Source organism: Prionailurus viverrinus, chromosome B1, assembly GCF_022837055.1.
Source record: "Prionailurus viverrinus isolate Anna chromosome B1, UM_Priviv_1.0, whole genome shotgun sequence".
NCBI classification, from domain to species: Eukaryota; Metazoa; Chordata; class Mammalia; order Carnivora; family Felidae; genus Prionailurus; species Prionailurus viverrinus.
Window position 1 is genome coordinate 18,574,422 of NC_062564.1, and position 16,635 is coordinate 18,591,056.

Sequence of the window (16,635 nt, forward strand, 5' to 3'; positions counted from 1 at the left end):
GTCCTGAGTTTCTAAGTCAAAAGGAACACTGGATACATAATCCATTTATAAATTTGGAATTTCCTCTAAATCAAACACCTGAGTATAGAATTTAGGATGGGAATTTAGTACTTGATTTGACGAAGATAATGGAGCATTTTGTCTTGTTTTTGCTTTAACATTAATGTGTTTGATTTGTTCCTCTATGGATTTCTACCTCAGAGTTGAATTAGGATGTAGTATCTCCAAAGGGTAAGTAAAAGGCAGGATTAAATAGAGAGCAGTCAAGACTAGATTAAAAAAAAAAAAAAAAAAAAGTCAATGGCAGGGTTTAGGGAGCAAGCTCTTAAGACCTGGGACTCAAAGCATCAAGAGGGATCAAGATTGACTTTCCCTTTGTAGAGGCTGGTCTCCTTCTGTAGATTACTCTTTCTGGAGGTAAAGCATCCAAAGCTCAGTATTTACAACATAAAGCTTAAATGTACAAGAAATACCAATTTGAGAATGGGTTTATGTATCTGGATTTCAAGGCTTAATTAACTTCTGACTTGGGAATAGGATGCTCCTTGACTAGCCTCCTAGCTGTTCATTGTGTTTTCCAAAGAAGATCCCTAAAACTGCTAAGAATGTAAGAGGAAGAAGGCAAGTGGATGAAAAAGGAACAGAAAAGGAAATTAGCTAATGAGGATATGTTCTCTAAAATCTTAATAATGTTAATGTTTTGGAAAAGATATGTACAGATACTTTTCTATATTAGTATTCTAAGAAGAATGAACATAAGATGTGTGAACACATATCCAGAGAAAACTGAAAAAGGAAATCAATCCATCTAGATTTTCAGATGTCTCCAGGCACTAACATGGTATTTGGATTCATGGCTCATATCCTGTGTGTGTGTGTGTGTGTGTGTGTGTGTGTGTGTGCATGCACATGTGTATGTGGCCAAACATTAATAGTCAGAAGGTAACACCAGAGAAATGGCTTTCCACAAAAAATCAAAATCCTAAGGCACTTTTCTTAGTATCTCTAACACATAGGTCATAGTTGGCACTTAATAAATTATGGAATGAGTAAATGTGTAAAAATAGAGCTTGATATGCTTTTTTAAAAAGTTATTATACAGTTCTCAAAATCATACATAATTCAAAAACAGGTAATCACTTGTCTTTACATAAAAACTCCTGGTTACTATGAAATAAAGGTGAACAACTTCACTAGATTAGTATTTGCTCATTGAAACAAACATAATATTTATTAGCCATGCATATATCAACTCTTACTCCCAAAAGGTAATCACCACTGTTAAAAAAAGAGCTTTAAAAATGGCTATATTTGATCATTTTTAGTAATAGTGATAATTATCTTAAATCTCACCTTATTTTCCTGTCTTTGTCTAAAAGAGACAGGAGACTGAGGGTCTGTTCATCTCCTAACATCTTAGATAATGAAGCACTAACCTACATTGAGAATTCTATCTACCAATACTATGATTAATTAAAAATGTGTTAAGACACTTACATTCCTACTTTAAATTAGTTTCTTTTATTCCTGGTAGGTACACAGATCTCTCAAACAGTCATATTTGATTTATTTCATCATGGCTACAGCATATATTGGACACAGAATTTCTATTCTATCTAAAAAAGAATTTTATACAAAAGCAGATTTGTCAGATTCTTTTCTGTGGAACATGCATGTGCAGAAATCCACGTGTGCTTATGTTTTAATTACCTAATGCACTAGCTATGAATAAATTGCATGATTACATCCTACATTGGACACAGAACAGTGCAAGATATATTAAAAAGCCATTATATTTGCAACTCTGAGCAAGAGACTATAATTAAAAGGCAATTGGATGAAATTAGCTTAGAGAGTACAAGAGTTTAAGTAGGATTTGGTAAATGAACATTAATGGTTAACATGTGGTTTTTATTGTCTTTCGCTTCTTTTCTCTGTGACCCCAGGGTTGAATTTCTTAGATGTCAGTGGACCAAACATCTGAAAACACCTGTACAAAGCTATGCTTTACCATGTGGCTAAAGTTATATCCATAAAAGAAGCCAACATAACTTTTGTGACTTTAGTAAATCAAAGGTATTAGGTAAGCTAGAATGATACCCTGGGTATTAATAAACTATTTTTAATGCTCCTAAGATCTCGGGTATGTGTCATAAAAGCGTAGTTCACACTTCCTGCAACTCAAAATGTGGTCATAAAATACACATGTACAAATCAAAGAAGGAATAAAACTTTAAAGAATTTTGATTATCGTGACATTAAATATAAAAAAGTTGTTAAAAGTTATACACAGTATGTGTAATGCCACTTCACCTTTATCTGAGACAACCAATACATCTGCAAACTACGGAAGACTCAGAATGGTACTGATATTTTCATGTGTGGGAGAAGAGGTGGAATCTTTGTGTTTACTTTTCTCTTCCTCCCATGGAAAGTTGGGGAGTCTATTTCCCTTCCCTTTGTGTTTCTGCTGGTCAGTGAATGCACAGTAAGGTGTAAATGATGATGTAACAGCTATGCCAGTTCCAGGCCTAGCTTTTAAAAGGCCTGGTAGCTATGGCCCTGCTCTCTTATAAACTAACTGCCATTTAAGAGGTATAGCTACCCTAAGACCACCATCCTGGGCAAAATCCAAGCCACATGCACAGGCCTATAGGATAAAAAATGGAGAGAAAAAGGCCAAGGAGGAGTGAGGTGCCAGACATATCAGGGAAGAAGCCATCTTGCAGGGTCAGCCAGCCCGTCCCCCCAAGTGATGCCAAATGAACTGCAGGCACACTGTGGGTGGTCCCTTCCCAACTTCCCGACCTACAAAATGATGAACTAAATAAGATGGTTATTTACATGGTGACTATAGCTGATGACACTACTATATAATTGCAATTTGCTAAGAGAGTAGAACTTAAGAGTTATCACTATATATATGTATATATATGAAAAGAACATTATATGTGAAGTGATGGCTATATTAACTAATGATGGGAGGATTCCTTTAACAACCTATATGTATATAAAATCACAATATACACTTTAAATATCTTAAGTTTTATTTGTCAATTATATGTCAATTAAGCTGGAAAAATGATTGTTTTAAGTCACTTGAATTTTGTTTTTGTTCATTATGGTGCAACATATCTAAACACCTGATTTGTTATTTGAATTTTATAGTCTCCACTTTCCATCTGTGCAGGAGTGTTGTGTATGTACATGTGTTTATATATACATACACACATATATACATGGATTTTTACCATATAATTAGTTTATGCCTAAGTTCAAAAGGAATTATTTAATATACTTTCAAATTTATATACTAGATCTATTTTATATACTACTTTATATACTAGATCAAATTTTATACTAGATTTATATACTAGAAAAAAGTCATAACAGGGAGGTAGGTAGTGAGTTCCTTGCTCCTATTTGGTAGGAGATCTAAGGAAACCAAAGCTGCCTTTATTAAAACTAAAACTCAGTTTCTCTAAGGGTTGATGGAGGTAGAGTCTCCCCGTGAGAGAACGTTTCTCTGGACCAATGGTTTGTGTCTTTCTGGGCCAGTCACCTCTCTCAGAGGAACCCCATTAATTACTGCAACTACCACCACTGTCCTTAAAGGGCCATGGTCCGCTTTAACAGTGACCCAAGCATGAGCACATAGCTCTTTCTTTTATTACTCAGTAGTGAAAATGAAATGAGGCTGGATATCTAAAAATTTCATTAGAGAAAAGAATAGAGGGGTGCCTGGGTGGCTCAGTCGGTTAAGCATCCGACTTTGGCTCAGGTCATGATCTCGCGGTCTCTGAGTTTGAGCCCCGCGTTGGGCTCTGTGCTGACCGCTCACAGCCTGGAGCCTGTTTTGGATTCTGTGTCTCCCTCTCTCTCTGACCCTCCCCCATTCATGCTCTGTCTCTCTGTCTCAAAAATAAATAAAACGTTAAAAAAAAAGAATAGAACACAATACAGCTTGCTTTAACTTTCTCAGGTCACAGGCTTAAGAGAAATCCACCTGTTTGGTTAGGATCCAGAGTTAAGAGAAAAGCTCCAGTGATTCTCTTTCTCCTGAGAGCTGGTTTCGGTTTCTGACTGAGGACTTGCTTACTAAACTCAGTGTGTCTAGATGGAGTATTTAAATAGGAGACCCTTAAAGTTATCCTATTTGGGGGTATAGGAATGACACAAGAAAGATAATCTTGTAGAAACTGGTGAAGAACAAATTTTGAATCCTTTATAAAACCATCCTTAAAAGTTAGAATTTTGTCTTATGGTCAATAAAGAAAGCATTGAAGGAAATGAGCAAGTAAGTGACATGATCAAATTTACTTTTTAGAAAAACCATTTGGGATGCAGGGTAAAAGATTGATTGGGGAGTAGGAAAACAGGCAGCTGTTGGCAATAATCCACAGGAGATATGACATGTCTTATTGGACTTTATATTTCCAATACAGGCATAGAACACAATAAATGATTAATAGATGTTTGAATAAATGCTTGACTTGACATAACCAAAAGGATTTCCAAGCAGTAGTAAAAATGGAAAAGTGAAAGACGCACTAAGCTTAACATCACTGACACACAACAATCAAGGCAAATAATCTAATTAAAAAATGAGCATAGGGATTGAATAGACATTTCTTCAAAGAAGTTGTATAAATGGCCAATAAGCACACATAAAGATACTTAACCTCAGTTGCTAGGCAAATGCAAATCAAAACCACCATCATACCACTTCACACTCACTAGAATGGCTATAAAGAACAAACAAGTATTGTTTGCGGAGAAATCTAAATCTTCATTCACTGTTGGGTGGAAATGTAAAATGGTGCAGACTCTTTGGAAAACACTTTAGCAATTCCTCAAAATGTCAAGCATGGGGGTATCTGGGTGGCTCTGTGGGTTGAGCATCCCACTGGCTCAGGTCACGATCTCATGGTTCATGAGGCCGAGCCCCATTGTTGGGCTTTCTGCTGACAGCTCAGAGCCTGGAGCCTGCTTCGGATTCTATATATGTCTCCCTCTCTCTGCCCCTCCCTCGCTCACATTCTCTCATTCTCATTCTCTCTCTCTCTCTCTCTCTCTCTCTCTCTTTCAAAAAATAAGTAAGCTTTAAAAAAACAAAAGTCAAGCATGATTATTATATGACCCAACAATTTCACTCCTAGAGAGGTGTAAAAATCTGTTCACACAAAAATTTGTATACCAATGCTCGTAACAGCATGATTCACAATAGCCAAAAAAAAAAAAAAAAAAAAAAAAAAAAAAAAAAAAAAAAAATGGAAAAAGCCAAATGCCCTCCAACTGATAAATGGATAAACAAAATTTGGTGTATCCATACAATGGAATGTTATGTCATCCACAAAAAGGAACAAAGTACTAATATATGTTACAACGTGGATAAGCCTTGAAGACATGGTAAGTTAAAGACGCCAGACAGAAATCCCTATGTTATATGATTCCATTTACCTGAAATGCACAGAACAGACAAACACATAGAAACTGAAAGTACATTAGCAGTTGCTAGGGGCTAGGACATGGAGAGAACAAGTGATGACTACTAATGGATCCTTTTGGGGGATGATAAAAAAGGTTTTAAAATTGGTACTGATGTTTGTAGAACTCTGTGAATGTACTAAAAAACACGTGACTATATACTTTGAAAGGATGAATTTTATGGTATATGAATTATATCTCAATAAAACTTATTTTAGTAATCACTTATGCAAACTCATGTTGTCTTATTAGCTATTTTACAGTCATGTGCATTGCAAGTAATAACTAGGCACATCGAACACTCAGGTAGTTAGCCAGGGTTAAGAACACAGACACCAAAAGCAGGCAAAGTGAGTGGAAACTCAGTTCCATCACATAGAAACTGTGTGACTTTGGGCAAATCACATAACTTCTCTGAACTTTTAGTCGTCTGTAAAATAGGAATACAACCTATCAGAGATATTGTGAAAGTTAAATGAGACAACAGACAAAAATGCACAGAGCTAAAGTGCCTAAGAAATGAATGTTAGATATTATTCTGTGTATTATTAATATGACCTCTAGTGGGTGTACTGTGCCAAGACCATGGTCCTGCCCCTTAAGGTTCTTAAAATCTTACAGCACATTGTAGGTGATTGATGTAAATTATCACTTTTATGTTTCCTTAATGAACATTATACATTTTTTTGAAAAGTGTGTTAAAGATGAAAATATTTATGGTCAGCATCTTGCAGTTTCATTTGTCTACTAAAACTAAACCCCTTGTGATTTATGCATTTGAAGGTTTTCCAAGGGCAGCTTTAAACTGGGTAGGTCTGGGGATGCCTGGATGACTCAGTTGGTTAAGCAACTGACTCCTGATCTCACCTCAGGTCATGATTTCACAGGTCACGAGCCCCATTGCAGGCACTGTTAGTGTGGAGCCTGCTTGGGATTCTCTCTCCCTCTCTCTGTCCCTCCCCCGCTCACATGTGCACTCTCTCAAAATAAATAAACTTAAAATAAATAAATAAATAAATAAATAAATAAATAAATAAATAAAGTGGGTAGGTCTGATATTTGCAAAGCCCAGTTCGCCTTCTCTCCCTTATACCAGCCAGCCTCCACAGACATTTTTCTGTTATTAAATGTACAAGGCAATTCAGAGACCATTCTCCCAGTAGCACAGCTTCCCAGTGGCTCCCCAGGCAAAGCCACAAGAGCGTTATAGAATTTCGTCAGCAAGAAGAATTGATGGCATCCTTCTTGGTCTAGGTTTTCCCAGAAAAAGTTTTCCTTACAAGTGTTAGCGCTCCTTTATTGCCAGATATTTCTGGGTAAAGTGAAAATAACATAAAAAGAATATTCATAATTTTATGAATTCTTACCAAGTTCTTGATTTTTAGTTTCTGAGATAACAGGTGTGGGTGGGGCTCAGTGAATGTTCCCCTGTCCTAATCTGCATTAGTGGAGACCTTCAAGATGACCCTTCTGAATTACAGATGTAATTCAGGTCCATCGGTAGGTGCTTTGTGGTGGTAGGAGGACCTCTAGACCGGATATAATACTTGAGGCCACTGGGTATATCTCTTACAAGCAGGGTCTGAGACCCATGAAATATACTGAGTACTACAACTAGTGACATGTGAATGACATGATAGCAAGATGCAAATTCAAAAAGTTCTAAAATATAATTCTAAGACCCTTTTTAGTTCTGAAAGACTGTTCTAATTTAATAATGTTGACATGATAAATGACTCATTTCAAGATAATATAGTAAAAGGTAAGAAAGATAAATTACTGTTTAATTACTATTATTGCTATTATTACTATTGCTAATGACTTAGGAACACTATTACTAAAGCCATGTGTTGGCTTTTGAGGAAATTTCAGGTGTCTGGTTTGGTTTAATAAAAAAAGATACATTCACATTTGTAAAGTGCTTTGAAAATGAAAAGCGCAGAGTGGGCATAAAATGGCATGTTGTATGAGCATTAAATGGCATGTAAAATGGACCTGAACGTGTCTGCCAAAATCCATAGGTTGAAGCCTGAACCTCTAGTACCTCAGAATAGGAGATAAAGCATGTACAATATGGTTAAGTTAAAATGAGGTGGTTAGGATGGGCTCTAATTCAATCTGACTAGTGTCTTTATAAGAAGAAATTTGGACACACAAAAGAGACACCAGGGATGTGTGCCCACCAAGGAAAGGCCATGTGAGGATACAGCAAGAAGACAGCGACCTGCAAGCCAAGAGAGACCTCAGAAAAACACAAACCTGCTGACACCTTGATCTTGCAGCCCTCCAAAAGTGTGAGAAAACAAATGCCTATTGTTTAAGGTACCTAGTCTGTGGCATTTTATTATAGCAGCTCAAAGAGATTACAAAGGGCACTTTGTGGATTTGCAGTCAGAGGAAAGAGTGGGAGGCATGAAGCAGCATGACATAGGCAGAGAATAAACTCTGGGAGCGAACTGCAGAACAGACTGGAGGAGTGCACAGCACCCTTATGCTAGAAGGATCTTTGTGTTTTGCTTGATGATCTCACAGGTCATGAGTTCGAGTTCTGCATCAGGTGAGCACAAGCCCTGCTTTGGGTAAGCTCAAGCCCTACTTCAAGGTGAACATTAGCCCTGCTTCTTTCTCTCTCTCTCTCTGCCCCTTGTGATTCTCTCTCTCTCTCTCTCTCTCTCTCTCTCTCTCTCTCTCTCTTCCCCTCACTCACTTGCCCTCTCTTTGTCTCTCTCAAAAAACAAAAAAAAATTATAAAAAAAAAATGGAGTTTACTCAGAACAATACATTCAGATCAGCTGATATCTAACACTGTCATGTCACCTGTGGATGTGAACATATGTGAAGCAGGGGAGAAGAAAAGACTGGATAAGGCAGGTCTGTTTGGAGGAGATATTGAAAGTCTGGTAAAAGGGAGCTACTTTAGGGATAAAGAGGATGAGTAAGGTAATACGTAGGTGAAATTACTAGACCAAGGTAATGCATGGGAGGAGGAAGAAACTAGAATGGTCTTGAGGTTTCCAGCTTAGGAGAGTGGGTAGGTTGTGATTCCAAGAAGGGAAATAGAAGCTAGAAATGCAGCAGGAGGAGAAAGGAGAGAATATGTGATATATGTTCAGTGGAAGATGAGACTCATTGTGTGTGGTGGGACAAAAACAAAAATCACTGTGAAAAGTGAACCTGATCGAATTTGACTAGGGAAACTTAAGAGTTTTACGGAGTTTGCATTCTACATATTGATTGATTTCTTAAGATAGTTTAACCCTTTATTGCAAAAGAAGTAAATAAATCAGAGAGGATAAACAGTATTTTAAAAGGTTAGATGTCAGATAGTTTCATTACATTCTCAACCCTCCAGATTGACTCATAAGTGTATGACAAAATCAAAATATATAAAATCAAATTCAAAACAGATAAAAGCCATTTTCTAACAGTCAAGTATTTATTTGCACAGAGGATAGATATATATGATCAAAATGTCCAGCCAAATCTTTAAAATAATCAAGCATTCAAAGACCTGCTATCTAGAAAATTCTCTAGTCAAAGAAATAACCGTAGTTGTAAAATAGCTGACAAGCCATTTATTAAAACAGCAGGCAACTAATGCTTCTCCTTGTTTCAAGGTTACATTATAAATCAACTTAGAGGGGCAAAAACCTTGTAGGAGACCTGTAGGAGGATGAGCAGAACAATTTAAACTATAAAAAAAAGTCCGAAAGTGCATATCTTACTTACAGAAAGAATGAGGTTTAAAAGGATGATAATTAACAGAAATTGACACAGCTGGCATCCAGCAAGTTTCAATTGCAAAGATCATATAAATTGATTTATAATGTTCCCATGTGACTAATGAAAGTAGATTGGTGACCATATTGTTCTAAATGATTGCATTAGAGAACATTATTACTTTAGAGAAGCCCACATTAATAATAAAATCATTATCACCAAGGAATAAATAAAATCATACTTTTCAAAATCAATGTGTTAGATTTTAACACTCACATTATGTTATTATTAATCGTCTTTCAAAATGATTAAAAAGAAAAAACTTTTAAAGAAGCATCAGTTCTGCTCATTTTATTTTTCCCATGGAAGAAAGGGGGATTCAAAAACCTTCCTGATGTCAGCACTTAGAAAGGTTAATTATTCATACAGAACAATGAGGAGGAAGCACTAGATTTAATTGGACACATGCTTCTCACATTTAAAGAGAGGGGAGTAGATAATGATGTCCCTTTTGTGTCCTTCCAAAGAAATATGGGGAATTGATAATGTCTCACATAAGTCTTAAAGGAAGAAAAAGCATGCATTTTCATAAATCACTCACTCATTAAGAAAGCTCAGAAAAAATGTAGTCTCAATAAAAATGTAAACCTTACACAGAGCTTACTTAGATAGGGTCAAATTTTAATATCTTACTTTGGAAATAAGTAAATTTGACATCACTAACCTCTAGAGACTAGTAGGCCATTCTTACATGTAAAGTTTTATCTAAATACAGGAACTTCCTGATCAAGGAAACAATAAAAAAGAATGAACAAACAAACAAAAAACTGGACCACAGAGCATTCCATCAATGAATTCTGGTCCAAGTTTATATGGAAATGGTGACAATAATATTCTCTTGCGCAAAGCAAATAAACTACACCGTGAAGTGCATGAAGAGACAGAAACTAAATCTTTTATCTCTGTATTCCCTGTGCCTAGTGTAGTATCTAGCATGTAGGCAGGGACTAACTATATGTTGAAAAAATGAACTTTGGAAAGGTCAATTCTAGGACATGTACTGACAAGAAGTAACAAGCATTCTTAGAGCAAAAACCTTTCACTCATCAAATTATTTTCTTTAATGCAAATCCCTATTTGACGTACTAGATGTAGAAAAATGTATAGATCATGAAGTCACCTGCATTCCACTTACCCCCTCCCAGACATTATCCATCCTCACCCAAAAGGTCACTCTACTGACCTCCAACACCACTGTTACTGGTGATGGCATCTGGTAAGTTTCTGGTTTAAGGCTGTTATAAATAATACTGCTATGAATATTCTTATGTCTTTTGGAGAAAAAAAAATGTTCTCATTTCTTCTGAATATAATTAGAAGCGGAAGTGTTCATTCTTTGGATATATGATGAACTTTAAAAGATATTTGCAGTTCTCAAAACAAGAGAGAAAATTCCTCTAAAGAGTTTTCTTAAGTGATGGGTAGGAGTCCTTTATCAGATGTGTGTGTCATGACACACAAGTTACTCCTTCTCAGTCTCCTTTGCTCAGTCCCTTACCCCAGGACCCAGGCTTTCCCATTCTCTTCTTGACCTACTCTCTTTCGGTGATCTCATCTTATCTTAGGCCTTTAAATATCTTCTATAGGTAGTGTAATCCCTCAAATTTATACTGCCTACTCATCACCTCCACTTAAATGTCTTCTGTGAATCTCAAAATCAACATGTCCTTATCTTTCCACCTCAAATTCCCCTCCTTCCACTATCTTCTTATCTTGTGTTTCTCTAGCATGATCAGACGACTCTTTGTCTGCACCGACCTCCTTATTCCACAATGAATGCATAAGTATGTTTCCACTTCAGGGCCTTTGTACCTGCTGTTGCCTATTCTGCTTGGACGACTCTTTCAGATATCCACCCACCTGGCTACCTCACCCCATTACCTGCGGCAAGTCTTTTCTCCAGTGGAAACTTCTCAGCAAGATCGTATCTGATTACTTTGTTTTCTGCCATATTTTTAAATCTCCCATTCTGCCTTATTTTTCTTCAAAGCACTCATCACTCCTTCTACTTTTTTATCTGTTTATTGTCTATCTCTCTCCTCTGAAATGTAAACTCTCTAAGGGCAGGAATGTTTCTTCATTTTTGTAAAAGGCGAAAGATTTATGCGATCTGAAGAGAAACCAGAGTTGTTTCTTCATTTTTGTATACTCCATGAGTTCAGTAACTTTGTTTTGTTCTTGTTGTATTCCAAACACCAATAAGAGACTCTGGTGCACAGCAGGCATACAATAATTATATGCCAAATAAAGAAATGAACTTACTGAAATTGTATTTGGCAATCTGTTAGTTAATTAATAGCCTGAAATTAGATAGAATATTACAAATAAAGTCTTACAAGCAGTTCCTAAAAAGAAACTATAATCTTCTATATTATGTATTATCTTGTACATGTGATACCTTCTCATAGATAACACAGAATAGCTTAGAACAATTGTTTCATTTATAGACTTTCATTATCTTTGGGTTTTTATGTGCTACAACCTTTCTCGGTATCTTGCTTGTGCCAAAATAGGCAGTGAAGAACTTTACCTACTATAAAAAGATCAACCTGTAATTCATTCTATATTTTACTCTCTCTCCATATATTAGTAAACTCTAGTATGAGATATACAATGCATTTTCTATGACCTAAGAATGTTAAAATTTTAAGGAGAAGAATAAAGGAATATTTCATTCAGTACAAAACAAAACAAAGGTACCAATAAGAGTGGCATATACAGGATTGAAGGGTTATGTGCATAAGCTTCACTTTAAGTTCTAATTCTTCCATCTTCTAATATTGAATAAAGAAAAACAGCTATCAGTCACAGTACCTCATTCTTAAAATTATTTCCAGTAAACTTTATATCAATTCATAGGTTATATAAAAGTCCGTAAACAGTTACCTTCTATTTATTACAATTTTTAATTTTGGAAGTAATATATGATTATCACACATTGGAAAAAAGAACAGAGAAAAGAGTTAGCCTCAGCACTACCACCCTACTTCTTTCTTCATGTGTCACCACTGATAAGTATGTAGTATGTTCCCTCTCCTTCTATGCGTTTGCATTTGTGTGTATGTGTGTATACCTAAGTTTGTAATCCATATTTAGAGCGTGCATGTTATGACCTTATTTTCCTTAAGAAAATCTTGCTATCATGTATCTAGATATATTTGCATTTAAAAAAATGGGGTGATATACATACTATATGACATTTTACTAGTAGTGCTATATTCTAGAGAGTTTCTCTGTACATAAACATCTACCCATTATTTTTAATGGCTGCATGGTATTCCTTAATATGAATGCATTGTGTTTTATTTAACCATTTGCTAGTGAAGAATATTTAAACTGTTTACAACATCTTGTTAGCAGAAATAGTACAGTGAACCCTGGCATATGACTAGTGCATAAGTTGGCACGTTTCTCTAGGTCAGTGGTTCTCTCACTGTGGTCTGGAGTCCCCTAATGTGTTATTTGCCTTTGTCCTTATGTCAATATTTACACTTTTGAGGTAAAAGCAATAATGAATAAACCAGTTTGCACTTTAGAACAAGTCCAGGCACTGGCACCAAACTGTACTAGAGTCATTATATTTTTCTCTATCAGGCATCAAAAACACTGGCACTTTTATAATGAAAAAATAATTTATAACAGACCATCTCTTAGCCATAATTATACTCAATAGTTCTGAATTCATATACAAATTCTGTTAACTCTCATGCAAATTAAAATTATTTTGACATGTATCTCCTTCACTAATATTCCTAAATTATACTCACAGATAAGTACATTCCAAGTCATCTAAGTGAGTTGATTTGGGCTCTGTGGTAGACAGCCTCCAATGTGGCTGCCAAAAATTCTTCCCAACCCTTTAAGCACAGGCCACTTCTCAGATCTACAGATTTTATTTCCCTCCATTTGTTTTTGTTTGTTGAGAGACAGAGCGCAAGCAGGGAAGGGGCACAGAGACAGAAAATCCAAAACAGGCTCCAGGCTCTGAACTGTCAGCATAGCCCAACATGGGGCTCAAACTCATGGACCATGAGATCATACCTGAGCCAAAGTCAGACACTTAACCCACTGAGCCACGCAGGCACCCCTATTTCCCTACATTTGAATGTGGGCTGTATTGCCATTTGTTCTAACAACAGAATACCATGGAAGAGATAGATATTCTAGGACTTGTGAGCCTAGGCTTTGAGAGAACTGGCAGCTTCTGTTGTCCCTTCTTGGAATCAGCTTCTAATTACAAAGCAGCTCACGCTAAACTACTGAATGAAGAGAAAGCCCTGAGAAGTTGAGCATCCATCATGGATGTTCCAGTCACAGTTGAGCTTCCTGTTGAAGGCAACAGAATGAATACCTTCAGACTATGCACTGTGGAGCAGAAAAAAATGCCCAGCTGAACTCAGTTCACACTAAAGATTATTTTAAAAATCATAAATTGTTGTTTTAGGTCACTGAGTCCATGCTTTTTAATTACTCAGAAACTGAAAACTAACTTTATCAAAGTGATCAATGAATAATTGACCACTCAACCACTATATTTGGATATCTAACACTAAACTGCATAAAGTTTATTTCAACGTTTATTTATTTATTTATTTTATTTTTTTAAGAGAGAGAGAGAGAGAGAAAGAGATGGAGCACGAGCTGGAAAGAGGCAGAGAGAGAGGGAGACACAGAATTTGAAGCAGGCTCCAGGCTCTGAGCTGTCAGCACACAGCCCGACATGGGGCTCAAACCCATGAACCATGAGACCATGATCTGAGCCGAAGTCGGATGCTTAACCAACTGAGCGACCCAGGTGTCCCTAAAGTTTATTTGAGAAGAAGGTATGTTTTGGTTAATATTTTATTTTGATATAATTATAATCTCAAAGAAAATTTGTAAGAACAGGACAAGGGACTCCCACACACCCTTTACATTTTATCATCTTTGCCCTATCATTCTCTGTCTCTCTTCATTTTTGTGTCTCCTTCTGTCATTCTTCCTTATGTTTAAAAGTAAGTTAGAAATATCATATCCCTTTACCCTTGAATATATCAGTGAGTATTTCTAAGAGCAAGGATATTTACGTACAATAAACAGCACAATTACCAAATTTAACCTTATTAAACTATTACCTGATAGGTAATCTCTATTTCAAATTCTGTCAATTTTCCCAGTAATGTCCTTTATGAATACTACCTCCTCTCTCCCCTGGGTTGAAGAGCCAATCCAAGGTCATGTATTTATTACATGACAATTGTCATAACCTTTTCGTTTCCTTTAATATAGAAGAGTTTCTTAGCTTTCTTTGTGTTTCTTGACTTTGACATTTTTGAAGAGTACAAGCCAGTTATTTTGTAGAATGACTCCCAAATTGGTTTTGTCTGTTGTTTCCTTATGATTAGACTCAGGTTATACATTTTAGGCAGAAATATAACCATAGTGATTTTGGGGCCTTCACTGTGCATTATATCAAAAGGCACATGATGTTGGTTTGTTCTAAGGCCAGGTTCACTTTGAACAAAATGAACCAGGTTCACTTTGTCAAGGTGGTGTCTGCTATGTTTCTCTACTATGAAGTTACTGTCTTCCCTTGTAATTTGTAGGGAAATACTTGGAGACTCTGCCTATATCCTGTTCTTATCAGTTTTCTGTAAAATGTTTACTTAAAATTCAGTGGAAATGTACTTCACAAAATGAGTTTTAAGGTTCTATTGAATGAAATGTATTTTTAAAAAACATACTGATATATTCAAAAATTAAAAGATCAAAGTTACCTAACCCTACTAAAAAGGGCATTTAATTTTATAGCATATTTTCCAATCCACTTAACAAAAAACAAAAAAGCAAAAGAAATGTTAGTATATATAATACATATAGTTTAATCTGAATCTACAGTGAAATTTAAAAGCTGTTATATTGTGATTAAAAGAAAATGCAGATTTTGTATTTAATTAACATTTATTGAAAGCCTATTACCTGCTAAGCATTGTGATGCAAACTCCCATTCACATTCAGCATCTTATTTTATTTTTTTATTTTTATTTTTTATTTTTTTTAGCATCTTATTTTATTATCACAATTCTATAGGTTAGTTGCATTATGCCTTTTTTTTTCACATATGAGAACCTTTAAGAGGTTTTATTTGCTTAGCAAATAATTACTACCTTCTGCCAGGTTCTATATTAAGCACTGAGAATACAATATGGAACAAGGTAGAAACGGCTGTCTTACAATCTAGGCAAAACAGACGAGTAAACAGCCAATTATAACAAGCTGTGCCCAATGTTTAATAAACAGTATGACTGAGGTCTGAGGGGTGTTCTATGAGAGGCACATAAAGCAGACTCAGGTGTTACAATAGCCGGTGGGCGGAATTTATGATTAGGCTGAGAAATGAGAGATGAGTGGGAGCTAGGTATGGAAGTGCAGACTGGTAGTGGTGGAGGGATGGCCCAAATATTCCCTAGAATATTTTCAAAGGTCCTGTGGCTAGACAGACATTTTCATTACACCTGGAACTTCGAGAGCCAGGCAGATGGCAAGCAAAGCTGCTGGCGGAGGTAAACAGTCTAAGTGAAGTAAGGTGCCTTGAAGGCTTCACTCTCTACCCGCCACTTGATTAACATTGCTCAAAGATTGCTCCTACCACTTCGAGAAGGTTTTGACATAGTTTACATTGATTTTAGTTTATTCATTTCGGGATCAAAGGATGGCAAAGTTTCTGCTGCATCCAGGATGGTATGAATCATTAAAACACTGAAACAAACCACTCATATCGGAACATTCTGGTCCTGGCCAGAAGTCACTAACCTAGCTGAAACATCAAATACCATGGTAATGTGGCTGTTAATACAGGCAGGGATTAGATAATAAGAAAAACTTCTTAGTTCTGCAGCATATTGAACAGTTTATTTGTAAATCAAATGAAGCAAATAAGCTGCTTTAAAAGAAGAACTGATCCTGAAATCACTCTTATAGATGTTCATAATACTCCATAAATTATAAATTAAGATAAACAAGGGCTCTATATTACAAAGTTAAATTATTTTCTAATTTATGACAGAAAACTGAATACTCTACCTTTTTATTTAGAAAAGCCTGGTAATTGCTCTCACATTCTACCATAGGACACACATCATATTGGTCACATTGGTTGAGCACTTACTATGTGTAGTCAATGAATTCTAAATTAAAAAAATTTTTCTTAACGTTTATTTATTATTGAAAGACAAAGAGAGACAGAGCATGAGCATGGGAGGGGCAGAGAAAGGGGGGAAGACACAGAATCCAAAGCAGGCTCCAGGCTCTGAGCTGTCAGCACAGAGCCCGATGCGGGGGTCGAACTCACAAACCAGGAGATCACCACCTGACCTGAAGTCAGATGCT